Source organism: Manis pentadactyla, chromosome 1, assembly GCF_030020395.1.
Source record: "Manis pentadactyla isolate mManPen7 chromosome 1, mManPen7.hap1, whole genome shotgun sequence".
NCBI lineage: Eukaryota > Metazoa > Chordata > Mammalia > Pholidota > Manidae > Manis > Manis pentadactyla.
Window position 1 is genome coordinate 185,854,147 of NC_080019.1, and position 20,285 is coordinate 185,874,431.

The 20,285-nt window shown below is 47.6% G+C and overlaps 3 long non-coding RNA genes across 6 annotated transcripts in view; 2 read left to right on the plus strand and 1 right to left on the minus strand.

The window, feature by feature from the left end:
- Positions 1–20,285, minus strand: part of LOC118909637 (uncharacterized) — an 83,949-nt gene that overhangs the window by 51,291 nt on the left and 12,373 nt on the right. For 2 of the 4 annotated variants that reach the window (XR_008998329.1, XR_008998328.1), the window contains exons 3-5: positions 18,362–18,448; positions 17,526–17,623; positions 11,426–12,802 (exon numbers count right to left, since the gene is read on the minus strand). This is a non-coding gene — a long non-coding RNA (uncharacterized LOC118909637). Of the gene's footprint in view, positions 1–8,870; positions 12,803–17,525; positions 17,624–18,361; positions 18,449–20,285 lie in introns of those variants that run through there. The other 2 variants (XR_008998327.1, XR_005023718.2) reach the window with 2 other exon arrangements.
- On the plus strand, positions 1,502–7,227 carry LOC130684144 (uncharacterized). The gene is made up of 2 exons (XR_008998332.1): positions 1,502–2,082; positions 3,966–7,227. It is a non-coding gene; the product is annotated as an uncharacterized LOC130684144 (long non-coding RNA).
- LOC130684146 (uncharacterized) lies at positions 9,738–18,870 on the plus strand. The gene is made up of 3 exons (XR_008998334.1): positions 9,738–9,860; positions 11,123–11,177; positions 18,303–18,870. It is a non-coding gene; the product is annotated as an uncharacterized LOC130684146 (long non-coding RNA).

Genomic DNA, 20,285 nt, shown 5'->3' on the forward strand with positions numbered 1-20,285 from the left:
AGAATCTGTCTGGAGCATGAGGCCCAAGCTGCCTGTGTCTTCATCTCATAAACCTCTTGCTTAGCCCTGCCCAGATTCTACTGGCCAGGGAGAGGGGTGCTGACCCCTTTTTAACCAGGAACCACAAATACTTTTGCACCCACTTCTCCAGTTACCCTCTCCCCACAGCCTGGAGCATCCCTTTCTAATTCAGAAGCAAAGAGCCTTGTTATGACATCATTATGCTTGTTCCTACATCTAGTGCTACACCTGCATCCTGTCCATTCCTCACCAGGGATTAGCTTTTGAAATCCAGATGTCTATTTTTAACCAGGCAATGTATATCCCTGATAAATCTCAAATGCACCCAGCACCACGTAGGAAATATTCTTGGTGAAACACAATCTAATCAAATGTCTGCAACTAACTTCCTGAAAATGGGGTTGCCAAACAAGTAAATGTCACTAGAAGAAAGCAAACAAATAATACAGAGTGTGGGACATTCTCTAGGACAACTTGCCTGGGTTCTGCAACAAACCAAGGGGAGGAGGCTCAAAAGAAGAAAAAAGCTAGGGACTGCTCTAGATTAAAATCCACTTGGGAGTCATAACGACCAACCACCACACAGGGACCTTGACTCGTACAAACTATCAATAAAAAGACATGTGGGAGACAAGAAGGGAAATTTGATTGTGGGCTGGATAATACATCCAGCATCTTACCAAGGAAGTAATATCCATTTATGATGTAAACTAATTGCATTGGGGTTATGCAAGAAAATGTTTCATGGCTTTTAGAATTAAGTACAAAAGGATGTAGAGATTAATTAATGTGATATCTAGGATTTACTTGAAAATACCCCAGCATATGATAAGGAGGCAAATGAAACAAATATGGCAAGATATTTTCAAAAGCAGGCTTATTGGTGTATAATTTACATATTTATAAAGCTCTCCCTTTTAAAGTCATATCATTTGGATGTATGTATACAGGTATGTAAGCACTGCCACAGTCAAGCTATAGATCAGCTCCCTCTTCCTGCAAAGCTCCCTAGGGTGCGGTGACATCTCTATAACTGTCGGGTCGGGGTGGGGGTATGTGGGGTCCACCATATCATTTTCTTATTCTTGTGTATGGTTTAAATCTTTTATCATTGAGAAAAGCCTAATTTCTCTACTTTCCGCTGATACCTCCCTCCCTGAGCACGGAGAGGCCTCTCTGCCATTGCGGGGTGGTGGGTGGTGGGTGGTGGGTGGTGGGGGGAGGGGCAGTGCTCCGAGGAAGAACAGGGAGGGGAGAGGAGCAGCCGAGTTCAGGTGGGATTCCCAAGCTTACAGCCTGCAGCTCAGGGGCACTCTGGGGCATGAGAGGGGCACCTCCAGTTGTCCTACCTGGAGGCACCCTGCTGCTGCGCCATCAGCGGAAAGCTAGGGCCTCCTCCCAGAAGCTGGGAACTCCAGGCCCTCCCACACTCAACACCTGTAGCAGACAGGCCTCTGACAACAGTCACAGGCATGCAGTACCACTCTTAGGAGCCAGGGGAGAGACAGCCAGTGGCAGGGACGGCAGGGTACTGTGCAGAGCAGCTGCAGCATCCTCCACGTGAGGCCATGGCTACAGATACACACTTGGGGATCAGCTGGGTATAGCTGGAATTTTAAGCCCTGGGACCAGATGAACTCACCTAGACAAGTGGTGTAGACAAGAGAAGCTGCTTTGAGGAGCTCTACCATTAGCAGGTCGTGGTGGTGCCCCCCCTGGCCAGCCCCAGAGGGCCGGCACTTCACATCCTTTTCCTCCCCCACCTTCACCATGATCCATTCACTCAGCCCTCCAGCTGACTTCCACAGAGGCCACTAAAGCAGCAGGCACTGTGCCAGGCCCGAGGAAGCAACGGCAACCGATCCCGCACCTGTCTGGCTTTGAGCAGTTCATAGTCCTGCGGTGGGCCAGACCATGTGGCAGGTGTTCTTATGGAAGTGAAGACTGGATGAGAGGAGAGAGCACAGGACACGTCCTCAGGAGCCAGGGGACGATGCTGCCCGTGTGGGAGGACGTCTTGCCAGTGGGTTTCAGCCCCAGGCAGTTCACTATGGATTCGAGGTGAACAAAGAAATGACAGTAGGACGTTCTTGGGGTGAAAGGGTTTATACCAAACTTTATTTCCACAGTGGCAGGTCAGTCACTAGAATCCCATCCACTCAGAGAGAGTCTGCAGGCAGCAAGCGGGTCTCTGCCTCGGGGCCTCTCTGCCCCCACAGCCATCTCAGTCTCTTGTCCTCGTTGCTGCCACCCCTCCGGTCTGGTCTGCTCTCCTGCTTTCCCATGCCACCGTGTTGCCCAGAGCACAGGGCAGAGCTCTTTATATAGAGTCAATAACAACGTATTGACCACACATGAGTAGTGAGCGAGCCAACCACGGCCAGGTGAGAATCCTGGCCACAGGAACCTTCACTTTCTCCACAGAGGGACTGTGCTGGGCCCTGAGGCTCAGGCCCTCTGGGGTGGGAAAGCTGGGCTCCAAGCACATGGGCTGGCTGCTGAGTGGCTTGAAAGCGAATGGGCTGACACATCCCTGCCCAGGGGTTCTGAGTGTAATCTGGGGCCCAGTCCTTCCCACCAGCTGCCTCACCCCTGCAAGACCTCATTCATCTTGTCTCACGGGCACAGGCAGATGACATGGCTGGGCTTGTCTGAGGGCAGCCTGGCTGGCCAGTGCACTGGGAGGGTGAAAAACTTAACCTGATAGGGGAACTGGCTCAGGGTTGCATTCCCTGCTTGCCAGCTGCATTCCTTTTTTTCTGGAATTGTTCTTAGTTGTCCTAAGGATGGGGTGCTAGCATCCTCAGGCCTGGCACAATGCCCAGTGCTTTATGGGTTTCCAAGAAAGTTAGCTGGAAGGCTGAGTGAATGAGTCATGGTGTACGATTTCTGCTTATATCAGAGATGGGGGAGGAAAAGGAAGTAGATAGAGTTCAGGTGCTCCGGGGGTTGGCCTGTGTCGAGTGTAGCCATTCTTGTCAACTCAGGGACATCCGGGTGGGCTCTTCAGCCTATCCAGGCAACAATATGCTTGGCATCCCTGGTATCCCATATCCTCTAGATGAAATGTGCAACTCAGGGTAAAATATCCATCTTCTTATGGGAAGATCATCTCCTTCAATTTCCAGCCCATACAAGGGTAGACAGAGTACTCCAAACAGATCAAAGGTAAATGCAGATGAAGTGAACTTCTGGAAGAACATTTTGAGCATAATAGGAAGCTCCTGAAGGTCTTTTTCTATGAGATCTCCCCAGAACAAGCAGAACCTGCTTCTCAGGGGAGAGAGGCCCCGAGGCAGAGAGGCCTTCTGTACGGTTTCCACACTCTCTCAGACAAATGTAACTCAACCCAAGTTCTCTGTGAGCTCCTTTACAGCCACTGCCACTAAAATGTACTTACTCCTCTGTCTTGCCAGTGGGTTTCCACCCCAGGCAAGTTCACTACGGATTCAATGTGAACAAAGAAATTGACAGCAAAACGTTCTTGGAGTGAAAGGGTTATAGCCAACTTTATTTCCAGGTGGCAGGTCAGTCACTAAAATCCTGTTCACTCAGAGCAAGTCTGCATACAGCAAGCCGGTCTCTGCCTCTGGGCCGCTCTGTCTACACAGCCATCCTCTATCTCTGCCTGCACAGCCATCCCTCACAGCCATCCTCTGGGCCTCTGTCCTTGGTGCTGCTGCCACTCCAGCCTCTGCTCTGCTCTCCTGCAACCTTGCAGCCGTGCCACCGTGTCGCGCCCAGAGCACTGGATGGAGCTGTTTATATAGAGTCAACAGCCATGTATTGCCCACAGGTGTGCAGTGAGCTAGTCAACCAGGGCCAGGTAAGAATCCTGGCCACAGGAACTCTCATTTTATCCACATCCTCTCTTTAAAGACTCATAGTTTCAGTTACTTTACATTTTCCAAAGCACTTTCTCACACATTTTATTATTTTGGAAGGTGGCAACCACCAGTTCATCTTCACTTCACCAGTGAGAAAATGTGCTCCAGGTCATAGAGCAGCACATGGATCCCAGCGGAGTCACCAAAAATCAACTCGCTGCGGGGTCCACTGGCTGAGGGATCAGCTCACTGAGCTTACAGATGATTCACAGGAGTCCTGTGTTCCTTAGAGTTACTATAGCTTCTCTCCAGTGTTTTGACTGCAGTCCATTTGCTCTAAATTCCTTGGCCGAGTGTCCCTAACTGTGGGCCCTCCTGTTCTTTCACGCCTCTGGGCTCCCGCACTTGTGCATCACATTACATCTTCTGTAGGAAAGCCTGTGCTATGCCATGCAGCATCTTCCCTGTGTCCTGCCACTGCTCCTGGTCCTGCTTCTGCCTTTGGTGGTGAAACCAGATTCTGCTCAGACCCCGACTGAGGACTCTATCTCACGGTTTCAGCAGAGGGGTTGTTCTGCAAATTAATTTTCTGCAAACTGACTGGGAGCCTATGTGACCAGCAGAAGCTGGAGAACTTGGACTCAAAATGCCGAGCTGTGCTTCTCCAACACTAAGCTGCTGCCTTCCATGAGCCTTCCATGGTGTGAGCCTCCATTGTGCATTTAGGTGCTTATTCTCCCTGTTGATGTGCGGCCACCGCAGTGCTGGCACCTGCAATCGGGCCTCAGGCACCAGCCCACGCGGGCCTGTGCTGTGCCTTCCTGTGTGCCCTGCATCTCCTAGCATCATTCCGCATGGAGTTAGGTGCCTAATAAAGGCTTGGTGCTGCTGATGGTAATAATGATGAGACAGCTATGAGGGTCACAACCAAGAGCAATTGGGCGATGTTAAGCTAAATGTCAAAACCTCCTGATACTGAGATATACAGAATTGTTCCACACTCCTCCCGAGGGTATGTTGGAAAAACTCCCTGGACACAGCCCATCTTTCTATATCTCTTAACAGTGCATTTACAGCCAATATTGATAAACATAGAAAAGGGTTTCCAAAGTGTGCTTTCAGACAAGGGGTGCATGAAAAGGATAGCTATGTGCACCCCGCCTCTTCTTTTGGCTTCTAGTAGTAATTCATCAGAAGCCTATGGAAGTGGGAGCATGTGGCTGGAGTACATTTAAAATGGCCATTCATTCTTTGCTCCTCTGTTGAATGGTGGGGTCTATTTCCTTGACTCTGAATTAGTCTTATGGGTTCCTCTGACCAGTAGCATGCTGCAAACATTCGCTTGTGCCAGTTCCAGGCCTAGGGTCTAAAAGGTCTTGCAGTTTCTGCTTTTGCTCTTGTTGCTCAGCAGCCATGCTGCCATAAACCAGACTCCCAGAGAATGAGAGGCCATGCAGAGAGAGCGCCTGGGGGATGAGGCCCTTCTGGACATTTCAGTCCCAGTCAAGCTCCCAGCTGAATTTAGCCCGCATATGTGATATCAGTGGACATAACTTGGAGCAGCAGAACCGCCTAGCTGAGCCCAGTCTGACCTCCTGCACCATGGAATACTGGGAACCAAAACATTGTTGTTGTTTTCAGTCACTGGATTTTGGAGTGATACGTTATGCAGAAATATATCACACATTATTGTTCTGTGAGAGCCAGTCAAAAACCAGAAGTATCCACCGAAGGGGTCTGCATAATCAATTCCTCTAAAGGAACTCCATTCAAAAGCCCTTCCAGCCCGGCCTGGTCCACTTGAGGGTAAATGCAAAGAAGAACAATGTGGTCAATGGAATTCTGGTTTCTGTTGAAAAGGCTCCTTGCCAAAGAGGACCATGAGCTAATCAGCTCCCATGACTCCAGGCCCTGCCCAAGCCATCCCCGGGGTCACACACCCCAGCACTCACAGGGGCTAGGCAAATCACAGGAGCAAGTGAAGTAGGCGGAGTACTTGGAAAGCAATCACATAGGAATGAATACTCTTCCCTTCCAAAAAGACCAATGTGTTCTCCCTTTTTTCTTGAACCAGACAGCCTTCCCTGGGGGTTTCATTGCTGCTTGTGCTAGAGACATAGGTGTAAGAGAAACGATCTCCACCATGAGACAACAACAGTGGAAAGAACTCCAAATGACACGGGACACTTGGCTTCCGGCTCAGGGAGGACACGGAGAGAGGTGTACTACACGCTGCAGTGTGCTGGCCAGATCCCCTGCAGGGAGACATGCTGCCAGGAGCGTGCATGCCGGGGGCTCTCCACAGAGCCCCTCTCTGGGGTTTGCCCTCAGCTGGAAATAGCCATCTTGCCCAAAGTCATGCCCCTTCCTGGGGACATCCCACATTCAGTGATGGTCATGAGGATTATAAAAGTCTGGCTCCTTCCCTTGAATCAGGACAACCCCGAAAACCATCCCACCCCCTGAGGATGGGCTGAGCCCTTGGTTGTGACTGGATCCACCACATTTCCATTCAGCTTCTCTGTCCAGTCTTTCCTCCTTCAGCCCCACTACCAGGGATGATCCTGAGACCACTTCCCCAACATCTCCTGACTATAAATCCCCATCTCAGAGCTGGCTTCCCAGGGAACACCACCACAGGTGACAGGTGGGGACAAGGCTGACCAGCAGTGGGCAGTCACAGCTCCAGCCACTGTCATGTGTCATGACTGATCTATACCTTACAATGTTTGAAGAGAAGTCTCAAATCTCAAATTTTATGTAAAATCTTGTAACATTTCAATGTTGATTTGCTGTCTTGCTGTCCTATTTGCATCCTCTGAATTTAACCCTCTTCACCAAAGATCATGAAGTTCAATCATAAAATGTATACGACCTACTGACCTTGGTAAAGTAAAATCTATGTACTCCTGCATGTCACATGATGCTCTCACATTCTCAGATAGATGATTGATCAAATATGAGAAGAGACGGTAACAGGCTGACTTTTATTCAGGCTAAGAATCTTACTGTATGTCATTGTTGTTATGCTGATCACTCTCATCCCCCCAGAATTCATATGTAGAAGTCCTAAGCCCTGATGTGACAGGTATTTGGAGACAAAGCCAGCAGGACGTAATTAGGGTTAGATGAGCCATGAGGGTGGGCCCTCACAATAGGATTAGTGCCCTTAAAAGAAGAGGAAGAGATACCAGAAAGGGTGCTCTCTCCCCCCTGAGCACACACACAAAGCAGAGGCCTTGTGAGCACACAGCAAGATGGTAGCCACCTACGAGACAAGGCAAGAGACCTCAGAATGAAGCCACACCTTACCAGCACCTTGATCTTGGACTTCCCAGCCTCCAGAACTGGGAGAAATAAATTTCTATTGGTGACATCACTCAGTCTATGGTATTTTGTTATAGCAGCTGGAGCTAAGAATTGTCCGTTATTATTCTGCATCACTACACTGCCTCATTCAGTCACGGGCCAGTTATCTACTTTGCACACGCTAGAAATTACCACATCAGAATCTCAGGTGGGTCCCAAAGCACAGCCGGACATCGGCGCCTGCCCATTTCTCAGCTTCTGACTGTCCCACCCTCCCTCTTGCCTTGTTCTTAGTTGTTAGAATAGAAAGTTGCTGGCCGTGTTGATCTCAGTCAGTGAACCTCTAGAGCTCTAGCTTCAAATTTTAACTTGTTGCTGAAACTTGGTCTGGGATCAAAGCACACGTCTCTGCAAATCAGAACCCAGTCATCCTCACCTACAGTTCCCTGCCTGTGGTGACTTACAGATGCTCCCAGTTGCTGGAAATTGGAAGACCTTGCTGAGGGGTGGTCTGGCTAAAGGTCTATGCCCATCCTCAGGCCTTCTCAGTGCCTCTACATGAGAGACTTCATCTGCATCTGCTTGTCATCAACCTGAAAGGCAACAGGAGCTTGCCTATTGTTCCCATTCAGCCTGAAGAAATGCTGTCATGTCTGTGCTTCCACAGCAACAGGGCAGCCAGCTGGCTGTGCCCGTTCAGAGCCAAGGTTGTGATGCCGAGTAGCTTGATGGCGCCACGTCTGTGACTCTGGCCAGTTAGCATCCATCAGCACACTGCCAGCATTCATTTGGCACCTTGTCCTGACCACAGAGTTACCGGAGCATCCACTGAGAAGAAAGCTATGTCCCCTTATAGGCCACAGAGAAAGACACTGCCACGCGGGCCAGCCTGTGTCAGACTGGGCTACGACTGGCCTGGAATGGAGTAGGCGTGCAAATAAATATTTGTGGAATGAATGGATGGGCATCAACTGGGCCATTTCTGAATGACATTCCCATATAATTATTTGGCCACTCAGAATTTAAATGTGGGCCCCTGACTTTATCAAATAATTCCTTTTTTCCCTCTAGTACTTCTGATGTCTGACATTGGGGTTGTCCTTAAATTAAGTCACCAGGCAACTGAAGACCCTATGTGAGCTGCCCCAACTCACCTCTTCAGCCTCATGTCTCAGTTTCCTCTCCCACCACCCACACACAACCCCCTCCATTCCTGTTAGGGGGCTGGCCTCTTCTTGCCCAGGGCCTTTGCACATCCTGCTCTCTCTGTAGTAACTTACACATGCTCCCAAATGTTTAGTAAACTTTCACCACCACTGCCGCTACCACTAGCCTAATTCATTCACACTCACTCATCGAGTTCCAGATTTGATGTCAATCCCCTAGGACCCTTCCTCAACCCCCTAATTCCTCTGGGCTAGGCTCTCCACCTGTGTTCCTGAAGTTCCCCTTTGGAGCACTCAGCACACTGTGTTGTAACAGACTCACTACCTGTTGTAGCTCTCATCCGGCTGTACAAGGAATGCAGGGAAGGGTCGCATCTCCAGGGCCTGACACGTGGGAGGGACTCATCACACACATGAGTCTCGAATTAATCAATCGCCATAGGAGTTCTATTCTTGTGCCCTCCAGGAGGTAATCAATGCAGGATTCGGGAAACACTCTTGAGAACCAGACAGACATGGGTGTGCAGCCTGACCCTTTATGAATAGAAACCAATTCAGATAGTTTAAATCTTAAAGGAATTTATTTTAAAATACTAGCTTACAGGACCTCTGGGAAAGATGGGGGAAAAGACAGGCCAGCTCTGCCAGCTTTAAATTCTCTCTGAAAATTCTTGGACACTTGTCCCATCAAAGGTGAGTCTAATTCTGTCCCTGAACGTGGGCCTCAGTAGCTGCATGGCTTCTGAAGCTAGGTGACAGAACTGCCTGGCGCGTGCATGCTCACACTCTCTCTCCGCTCACCCTTGGAACCCTGCCACCATGTTGTGAGAGAGCCAAGCAGCCGCATGGGAAGACCACGTGTAGGTGTCCTGGCCACGGCCCCAGCCAAGAGCCAGCATCAACCGCCAGCCGCGTGAATGAGCAAGCTTGCGACGACGGTCCCAGGCCCCCCACCTTCAACTCACTTTAGCATCGTATGCCACGTGGAACAGAAATGACTGTGCCTGTCAAACCCTGCCCAAACTGCAGTCATAAGCAAAACAAATCTTGCCATTTGGCCTCTAGGTTTGGGGGTGGCTGCTTGCACAGTAATGGATGACCAGCTCTGCCTCGGAGAGCACCACCCAGAATGTGCAGAGCAAAGGCTGGTGCCACTCCTACTGGGCGCAGACCCCCGTAGTTCATACCAGGGACGTGGGGTGCCGCACTCATCAGAGTGTCTGCATGGCTGCCCTCGGGAGCCCACGTCTCTGCCGCCATCCTGACCAGGAGGGCACATGCAGATCCTGCTTCTCGGGCCTGCCACCCCTAAGCCAACCTCCAAGTAGGGGCATTTGACTGGGGGGCCCTCGAACATGCCCCATGGAGGGAGGGAAGGAGACTCAGGAGATGGAGATTTCTCCAAACGAGGGAAGAGGAGCCCTCGGCCCGAGCATTACTATAGACACCTCACAGGAAGCTCAGCCAGGGACCGAGCCTGCCTGTGACTCCGCACTGCCTGAGCAGAGGACAGCCTCCGCACAGGAATGTGCCTTGGGTGAGGTAACATGGGTGGGTCTGGGCACAGGCCTGGTGCCTCGTGTGTAAGCTGCAGCAAAGCTGTACAAGAACGGGTGTCATGCCCAGACTCGGGAGTCCATAGCTAGCCCATCTCTGCCGTCCTCAGACCCCTTGTATTAGAGCATTTGTAGGGCTTGTTACAAAGCAGATTCTCAGGCCCCACCTGGACCTACTACATCAGGGTGGGGCTGGGGAATCTGCATTCTAACACATTCTCCACATGATCCCTGATCTACCCTTAGAACTTTTCTTCCCCGCATCCATTCATCCTTTCACCCTGACTTCAACAACTGACTTCCAACTGAGCTGAGCTTGTGCTAAAAGGAAAACTAACACCAAACTATATGGGTTCACAGGGAGCAGGGTTGGGAGGTGCATTCACGTGAGTGGTGTGGGCCATGAGAGCACTGGAGGGAAGAGGTGCTTTGGGACCAAGGAGAGGCCATGCTGGGTGGGTTTGCCTCTGCTTCACTGTTTGCACTGCCTCCCGCTGCCCACGGCAGGAAGGGACTGTCCTGGACACAGCAGTCGTGTCCAGGCCCAGGTACACCACACAGAGGGCTGACTCAGCCCCATGCCAAACCCCTGGGAGAGCAAATCCGTTGGCCCACGTGGGTCAGTCCTGCTCCCGCTGCAGAGGGAGCCCCAGGGCTGGGCACCGACTGCATTGCTGGGATAAAGGTGGATTGTTGGGAGCAAGGCAGACCCCTCAAGTATGTCTGCTGAGGATGGGTGAGAGCCCATCAGGAAGAAATGGTACAAGGCCGCTGCAGGAGGGACAGCAGAAGTGAGCAAAGGCACCGAGGCACAAACCATTTCTAAGAGGAGCAGTAAGGCCAGTGTGGTGGGAAAGAGAACTGATGTAGTAGAAGTGAAAGCCCGTCAGACCCCAGGCAGAGCACGGGAACTTCAGCGGCAATATTTGGATTTTATCATCTACAGGTGCTCAGGGGCCAGAGAAGGGCTTGGAGGGAGGCTGGCTGTGGTTGGAGCATATGCAGGAGGACTGGTCTAGGGGCTCATGCAGCGACCAGCCAAGCGGACTCCTACAGCAAAGGGATTAGCACTCACCCAGCACCCACTAAAGGCTGAGCACTCAGCTAGTTCCTCAGAGGAAGCGCTATTCAGTTGAATCCTTAGAGCAACTCTATTATTAGCCTATTTCACAGATAAGAAAACTGCGGCTTGGTTAGGGGATCACTGGCCCATGAGGGACCTCAGTCCTTGTCTGCTCCACAGGATTATCTATCCATGTTACCACATGGCAGAAACCAAGAAGACTTAAGACATCCAGGTGAGCTGGGACAGGATGAAAATGAGAAGTAGGACAGGTGGGGTCAGATGGCACTGGGTCCAAGGTGGCAGTCAGAGAATCCGAAGGACAGAGCAGCGCCTGATTTCACCCAGCTGGGCAGCAGGCTTTCCAGGAGCCCAGGGACCCCTCAGGCTGGGACAGGCCCTCCAGCCTTTTGCCTGCATCTGAGAGCTGGCTGGGCCTTCATTGCCACCCCCAGGCTGCTCTACGCAGCCCCACTCACTCACCGCTGACCAGGCTCTCTCACAGCTAGGGTCCTGTGGAGTCGGCTTGAAGGTAGGGCAGGGTGAGAGGCACCCCAGGAGTTTCATCCCATCATCAGAGGCAAATCCCTCCAAGGCCCGGGCAGCTTCCCAGCTGCAGGAAAACAGGAAGACTAGAACTGAGAAAAATAGAACAGACATCCTGATCAAGGTGGCACAGGCTTGACCTAGGGTGGGGAGGATGGGACAAGGACCAGGGGACAGGTACATGAGTCATTCTAGAGGAAGAATCCACAGGTGTGTGACCTGCATAGTTCATCAAGGGCCTGCCATGCCCCAGGTCCTGCTCAGGCGCTATGTGGCCACAACAAGAGGGAAGGAAGGGGAATGAGCTTAGGAATAGCATGTGCTGTTGACCAGCTGTGTCACCTCAGGCAAGCTTGCTAACCACCCTGGAGTTTACCTGTCTATGGAGTGAGCCATCCCACTCTCTTCTCTGGACTGGGACTCAGTGGGGCTGAGTTCATAGCGCTGTTGTGCTGATTAGACAAATCAGTGCATAGAAATGATGGCTCACTGAGAGCTCATCATTATTTTCTACATTGGCTCCTTGGTCTCCCTGCCTAGGGAGAGAGAGCCTTGCCTTCATAGCTGCTAGCACTGTATGACCTCTTTTAATCTATCTGCGGTCTGCCCTCCTTCCTCCGTGGCCTGTGAGCTCAGTGTGGGCAGGGAAGGCGTTTATCACAGCATCTTCAGTACCTAGAAGAGGGCGGCCGCGTGTACAGCAAACCCTCTGGAAAGGCTTGCTGAGCAAATGAATGAGGAGGCTGATAGCATCCGAGAGTAAAGACAGTGCCTCAAATAACGATACAAAACACAATGCAGTAGGTTCATAGGAAAGGCATTCAAAGGAAAGAGAAATAAATCAATTGAGGATTCTAGGAAAGGTTTTGGAGAAGGAATACCATGGAGGACGGGTCTCAAAGGGGAAAGAGAGTCTCAAGGGATGAAGATGTGGTGGAAGGTGTGGCTGTAGGGGGAATAGAGAGAGCAGAAGCCAAGCAGTGGAAGGGCAAAGCATGCTCAGCAAACGGTCAGTGCCACCCGTGGGCTGGTCCGGAGGGACTGGATGGGGCTGAGATTACAAAGGCTAGTATGACAGTGCGGAGATTTGTTACACACTTCCAGAGAGAAGCACCTCCATGGGTAAAGTTCTCTGCGTCCCAGGTGGATTCCGTGCGGGCGCCTCCTGCTCAGCTCCATCTGGGCCTGACCCTTCCCAGGGGTGAGCCGTGCGGCTGTGGCACTGCTCTCGGAGTTGGAAGGATCCCAGCAGCTTTCAATCTCTTCCTTTATTAAGAACATCAAGTGCGGAAGTTGGGTTTTCATTTCTGAATCCTAAAAAAGAGAATACATCCTACCTTTAGAGCAATGAGGCTCCCCGAGCATTATTCAGCCCTGGGACAGATAAACCCACTTTCAAGAATGCCCATGAGCACTGTGCACCCAGAGAGTCCCAGTCCTACTTGGCTCATCACCTACTTGGCATGGAATATGTGGGGGACAGAGCGGAAGCCTCAAGCATGGGTGTTTTCTCCTCTGTGTGGGGGGAAAAACCAAATTTGTGTCATTTCTGCACATATTAACCAAAAAGGACTCAACATTGTCTATTTAGAAGGCAGGACTGTTACCAGCTTCCTAGCCTGGGGGCTGAAGTTTTGCAGGTAGTATGGTAGAAAGGATGCCCTTTTCATCAGTGTGCTTAATACCAAACAAGCAGTGAAAGTTAAAATAATTACCTGAGAACAATTGTGTATGTTTCTGTCATCTAATTAGGTAATCTGCCCAGGTGTTTAACACCAAGGCTTCTATGCTTTAATTGGAAAAAGTCAAGGACAGAAACTAATTAGCAGCATTAATCCAAGCCAGAAGTCTAATGATATTAACCACAAATCACCATTGCAATCAGGAACCTTTATTCTAAACATTTTCAAAGTGGGGAAGGGGGAGAGAAAAAGTATTTTTGAGCTTTAGAATACAGACTTTTAACCACCAATTCCCAGCTACTTTGATCCACTCCAAGCAACAAAACAAATGTGATTAACAAAAAGGTAGTGCAGAATTACAGGTGAATAAACACTCCATCCACACCTTGTTTTAGGCAAGAATGAATTAAATGCTATCTTAAATTCAATAGCACTCAGTTCTGTCCAGACATAGATCCTCAGGGGTCCCCTCCTATTATAGACAATAATCCATGTGTACCTGGATCTTGCACAGTGCAGACAGATTTTATGATAGGTTATATGACCTTAAAACTCTCCTAAGATTTCCCTTTCATGCATTTCAGTTCTTATTTCAAAAGGAGAGAAAAATAACCAAACTCCACAAGAAAAATCCCCCCCTCCCAAAGTGGCTAATGGTCTACTGGATTTACAGAAAGAACCACCAGGCTGTTTTTTATTATGGAGCTTTTCTGCTTACATCTTTGGCTCTTTTCCAGACTTTTCCATTTCTTGAGCCATTTTGGGGGGAGACCTGGTAGTTCGAAAGCACAGGTAGAAACAGAGCATGCAGTTTTTATTGGTTTTGCTTTTTTTAAAGTCAGCTAACACAAAGTGACATTAGACTAATTTTAAATTCCTAGCACTCTGACACCCACTTCTCCAGTTTTCTGTTTATTTCCCACCCACACCCACCGCCACCATGGCTTCCCACAGCCCCCCAAAATGGACAAAAAAATTTTTTAAAGAAAAGAGAATTTTTCAAAGACTGAAATCTAGGGATTTACATAATTCAGTGTCTCCCTCTTGGAAAATTTTTTTTTTAAAAAGGTTTTTCCATCTTTCCCTCTAGAATGTAAACTGACTCTGTTTCATGAAAACATCCCTGTGTCCCAAGCACTGGCCCTCTAGAGGTTGTGGCTTAGAAACCAGGGTGTAAATAAAACCTGTGTATAAGGTAATGCTCCCCAGCAGCTGCTTTGGGAGGTGCTCTCGGCTTGTTTATTTTTTTCATTCTCTCTTTGTTTGACACAAGCTAGGTCTTTCCGAAGCAGCTATCAAACACAGCTCACACTAAAAGGGTTAAAATAATGTGGTCATTATAGGGCTATTCCCGAGAAACAGGCAAAAGAGACCCACAGCAGACTTGCTGCAGCTGTTAGGCGGCCCAATTGCCAACCACAAGGGAATTTGCTTATTTCTATATCACAATCTCCCACCTTGATAAAAAAGAAAAAAACACACCCATTTCATTTGGACTGTGTACTAAGAATAATTGCCACCAATATTGATTGGCCCGTGGGGACCCGGCTGAATTTAAAAATTGCAGACTGAAATCCCAGCTGATGTAGCCTAGCAGAGATTGCTGCTTATTTGTGACATGTTCCTATGTTTAAACTTATCTACGAAAACTGTGAAATTAATATCCTCATGTTGAGGACAATATGGTGACAGACGCGGCTGAAACACACAGCTATTTTTGTTCTTATTGTTTGAATGCCAGCTTCTATCAGCCTGCGTCACTGCGAATCTTTCTGATGATGAAGCGTTGAGTACATTTGTTTCCTGGAGTCATCGATTTCTAAATATTTATTTTCAGGGATTGGGCGAATGTGTGAGGCTTTTCACTTTCTTTCGTTGGGGGTTAGGTTTTAGCGGGTTTTTAACCGAGGGGGCTCTTGCAGTGGTGTCCAGGTGTAAATTACCGCTGTTGTGTCAGTTTCTTCATCTTGCCTGCCTCTAACCCAGGAGGCTGGCAGCTAGGTATTTCCCAACTAGTGCTTCACTTGGTTAAAAGTAGAGTGGAAAATGTGTTAGAGTCTTAACCACTAAATAAGCATAATTAAGTTGCAAGGTTCAAATGTCAAGGATGGAAATTTCAAATGTTTCTGAAATTAATCATGGCCGAAAAAGTTAAACCAACTCATTCATTCTTAAATCATGTTGAAATGTCCTTTTAACCTTGCAAAAAAATATAAACGACTGACGATGAAAGTCTCAGCATGTCATGGACTGTCACTACGATATAAATAAAAGCAGCAAACAACTATGGCACTCTGCTTTCTATTTGTCCACCGGGTCTTTGTTTCGTGTGCTAGTGTCAGAGTCATTGTAAAATTTCATCTTCCTCCCTCTCCATTCCAGTCTCCTCCTGTCCTCATATTACATACCAATTAAAAGACTATTTTAAAAGAAACTGATAGATACCACTTTTTAAAAATAAATGCATATAGAAAAAAATGGGAAGATGTACACTAAAATTTACAGAGGTCCTCTCTGCCTGGTACCACTATGGTGATTTCTATTTTCTTCTTTTTGCTTATCTCTATGTCCTGAATTTCCTACAGTGTATCAGTATTACTGTGGTAATAAGAAAACATTTATGCTTAAAAAAAAATACAGCTGCTACAATAGCATGACTTCCCTAGTTCATGTGCAAATTATATATAATTACACTTTTAATGTGAAAACTATTTTTAAACAAAATATTTAATATTGCCACCATTTTTCACCCTTAAAATGTATGTTTGAAGCACTTTTATGTTAAATTTTTTCAAATCCATCTTATATATCCTGGGTAGTAATTAAAATGTAGCTGTTCTGCTTTTTATGTACCTACTGGTTGGTTGGTTGGTTTCATGTGATGGTTTTCCTGTTTTTCACTTTTAGTGATCATTTTACCGTATTGTCGTTCTGAAGTTTCTAAAAAAGGGTCCTAGTTTCACAAACCAAGTCATAATGAATAAGAAAGTCTGTAGAATGTGAAAAATACAAATGAGAGAAACACACACACACACACACACACACACTACTATTTATTTCACTATCCCAAATTTTGAAAAGAGTTTTTAAAATTGCAAACCAGGTAGTTCAACACAAATGCTCCTAGTGCACTAGAGAACAGCAGAAAACAAGTCTAAATTCATTCACACTTCCAATAGAACCACACATCAGTTTAAACAGCAACTTAATTTCTTTTCATATGGTCCCTGAAAACACAACATAACAAACAAAGATAACTTATATTCTTAATTACTTGGGAAAATGTTAGCTCCAGGGGTACTTCGGAGTCAGTGGATTTAAAACTGCTTTGAAGCTAATGTTACTGTACAGAATATTTCTGCAGAAGATATCTATCATGTGGCTCACTCCAGCGCCACCCCAGGAAACTGTCACATTTGCAGCTGGGACCTACAGACGCACTGCCACAGGCTGGCTGGGACTGGTCGCCATCCACTGTCACACCCAGAGGTCCCAAATCAGGAGGCAAAGAGGAAGTTTTGTTCCTAAACTCAACTGTAAGCTCTCATTGGAGGGGCTTGTTATAAAATCAGCTACCATATGTTTTCTTGGGTGTTATCGATTATTTTAACTTATGATGGCAAATGTTCAAAAGAACAAGAGAGAATACAGCAAAGTGGCCCCTCAGGTTGTCTTAAGCTGAGTCAGGTGGTCTGTTTACAGTCATCATTCTCCTAATTAGAAAACACAAAGCTTCAAGTTCGAGAACCTTCCCTTCAAGCTTGAGCTCTGCAAGAGGTAATTACCAAAATAATGCTCTTGTTATTTCAGCAGCCTCCTCCTTGACAATTGATATGGTTTAAAAGAAATAAATAAAGGGCAGTAGGATGAAGAGGAGGAGGGTTTCCCTGGATTCAAACTTGGAAGGTTAATGCCTTGACTCTGAGCAGAGACACACACGTTATGCCAGAGACTGTTCTGGGAGGCAGGAGGGGCTGCACCTCCCACCTCAACAACAGCACTTGGAAAACTGCAAAGGCCGCATTGTGTGGAGGTTGCCTGGAAATAATCACGAGTTTCTCCCAAACTTACAAGACAAATAAAGGAATGACTCGTGGCTTTTTCGAAAGGGTGATGTGAGATTTCACAATGTACTGTATAACTAGGGGTATTCTAAGATGTGAGGTTTGTTACTTGAAAAGACTCTTTAGGAGTCCTTAGTTCAGGAAATTCCTATCTGAATACAGAAAACAAGTCGAGGGAAACTACATCCAGGTGTCATCTGTGGGGATAACACAAAAAGGCCACAGACAGCCACAGCCTCCAGGTGGCCCTGCCCAGGACCTGGGGAGCAAGGTACAGGTCAAAATAGTTACCTGCTGAGAAAGTGGTCTTCTCCCACCACAGCCTCCTGCTCCAGTGCCTTCAGTCACACAGAGCATTGCTGAATTAAATACAGGACACCCCATTACACCTGAATTTGAGGTAAATGAGGGAACCTTTTTAGTACAATTGTGTCCCAAATAGTGCATGGGACATCCTTTAAAAATACACAATTTAGTACATACACTAAATTATACATACTTACAGTATTATAAGCTACTATATCATACCAGAAACTTGTTAATCTGAAGTTTATTTATTTATTGTTAATCTGAATTCAACTTCAAATTCAAATATGCATGGTGTCCTATATTTTTATTTGACAAATCTGGGCAAACCTGGCATACAGTGACCCATTCGGGGGCTTCAGGGAGCAGGGGAGGATTGCCCAAAGCCCTCCTCAAGGCCGTCCACATCCCTCCCCTCTCTGCTCAGAGGGCCCCACTGGGAGGCCTTCCCTCACCCTCCTTACACCACTGTCCCCATTCCCACACACTCGTTCACCCCTCATCCTGCCTTTTCTTCCATAGTTCACCACCATATGATGCACTATGTATTTTAAATAAGTAAAGTTATTTTCTATGTCCCCCCGTAGGCTCCATGAGGCCGAGGATTTTCATCTTTAACCCCAGCCCTTAGGATGGTGCCCGCCCCATCGTGGGCCTCAGTAAATGTGTGAAATTGCACGAATAAGAGCAACCGTGTGAGGAAAGATAAAACCCTGAAAGGAAGAGAGACTGAACTAAGGTAAATGTTCGTGGCTGTTCCAGATCCCCAACAGACCCAGGGGTTCCCGGCAGGGCTTCTCTCACGTCATGGCACAGCTCACCTGGGGAACCCTGCCGCGCCAGATGCCGATTCTGGAGGTCCGAGGTGGGGTCCCAGATTCTGCATTTCACATGTGTCCCCAGCGATGCTGGTGTAACAAAGAGAGTCACTTAAGAAAGCACGGATAAAGGGACAATCAAGAACAGATCACAACCTGGAGAATCTGCAGTTCTGTTCTCTCATCGGTGCAAGGAGGAAAAAAATCGAAGTTACTCGATAAACAATATTTTTCAGAAAATAGAAATCTAATCATCCTGAATCCAGGAGACCCATATTTCAGAAACTATCTGTTCTTATTAGTCTCCCACAGCTCTGAAGAAACAAGCAAACATGAGAATAATAAAAACCACCTCTCCAAAATGAATGAACAAATGATGCTATCACTGTGATGATGTCTTCTATTTAATCAGTATCTCAGGGAAAGTTGTAACTGGTGCCAAGTGCAGAGGTATAGGCCCTGCCATCTAGAGACCTTGTATTCTGTAGGCCAGGCTCCCAAAGCCTGGAGGACCTTTAGTGACCATGCCTTGACAACCCCACAGTGAGAACATGGGACATGCTATCACTTTCCTCAGTCTTACTGTCCCCAGAAAGTGAGCACAAGCTTCCTTTAAAACAAAGTTATTTTCACAAAAGAAACTTCTAGAAGATTGAATTCAGATTCTGCACGTGCTTGTGGGGCTGCTCCACTCTCCATGTGTTATGAAGGTGCTAAAAATAACTCCCTTGGAACCATTTTCATTATCAGGCTGCTTGCCCTGAGCATGTGAAAACCCCACAGGTTGTTCCAATCGTGATCATTTAAACAGAAACTATGCTTACCTACACTTCAAATAAAATTCCACCCATACCAATTATTTTTCTTCTTTCCCATGTATGGAAAAGGAAAATAAATCATCTGTTAAGTAAGAGATATTTATATAAATGCTTTTTATAGTAAAATCAAAACAGATGGTTTGAATCTGACCCTTGATTAGGATTGACATTTGAAATTCATGGACAATTTAATTCCTCAGAAATATCACCAATTTAGGTATCAGTGATTCATTCAATTTTGTTTTGAGCATTATTAATTGCTTAATACCACTTAGGACCAGGAACCCTTTCCTGCAGTGAAAATGGCAGAAGTTCATCAGCTGGGAGACCGGCGTCTAGCCTGGTCTCTGTGGTTTGCCTTTGGGCAAAAGTTTCATATCTCTGGGTCTCAGTTTCCTTGCCTGGAAAGTGAGGGACCTGAACCAAATTACCTTGCAGATTCTCACCAACTCTGATATTCTACCACTTCACACACCCTTTAAAATAAGGTGCCACCAACATCCCCCACAGCTGTTCTTCCTTGAGAAACAGCACCACCTTCCGGTCGCGATGACCATAGCAGAGCTGCTGAGGAGTTGCTTCTCCAGCAGACTGGGGGGAGGGGGGGTGGCGGGGATCCTGCCAGATCCACAGAAACCAGTCCCTTTAGTGTCTGTTCTTTGGGACATGGTCACAGATTTGCGAGCCTGCTATCTGGGTTAAGATCAGTGTGCATGGACATGGAGCCAGGCTGAGCTAACTGGCCCACAGGGGACAGATGCATGACCTTAGTCTAATTATCACAGCCCCCAGCTAACAGAGCTCACCCACGGGCACAATTCCTGGTGGAAGCAGAGAACACCCTGGATTAACCAAAGCCTATAAAACAATGAAAACGGACACACCTTGTCTTGCCAATGGGTTTCAGCCCTGGGCAAGTTCACTATGGATTCAGTGAGACGGAGGAATTACAATGGAACATTTTTGGGGTGAAAGGGTTTATTACTCAGCTTGTTCTCCTGGTGATAGGTCCAGCACTAGAATTATGTCTGCATCCAACAGTCTGCAGGTCTGTGACCCTCCTTAGTCTCTGCCTCTGCCCAGAGTACTGGGAAGAGCTCTTTATGTAG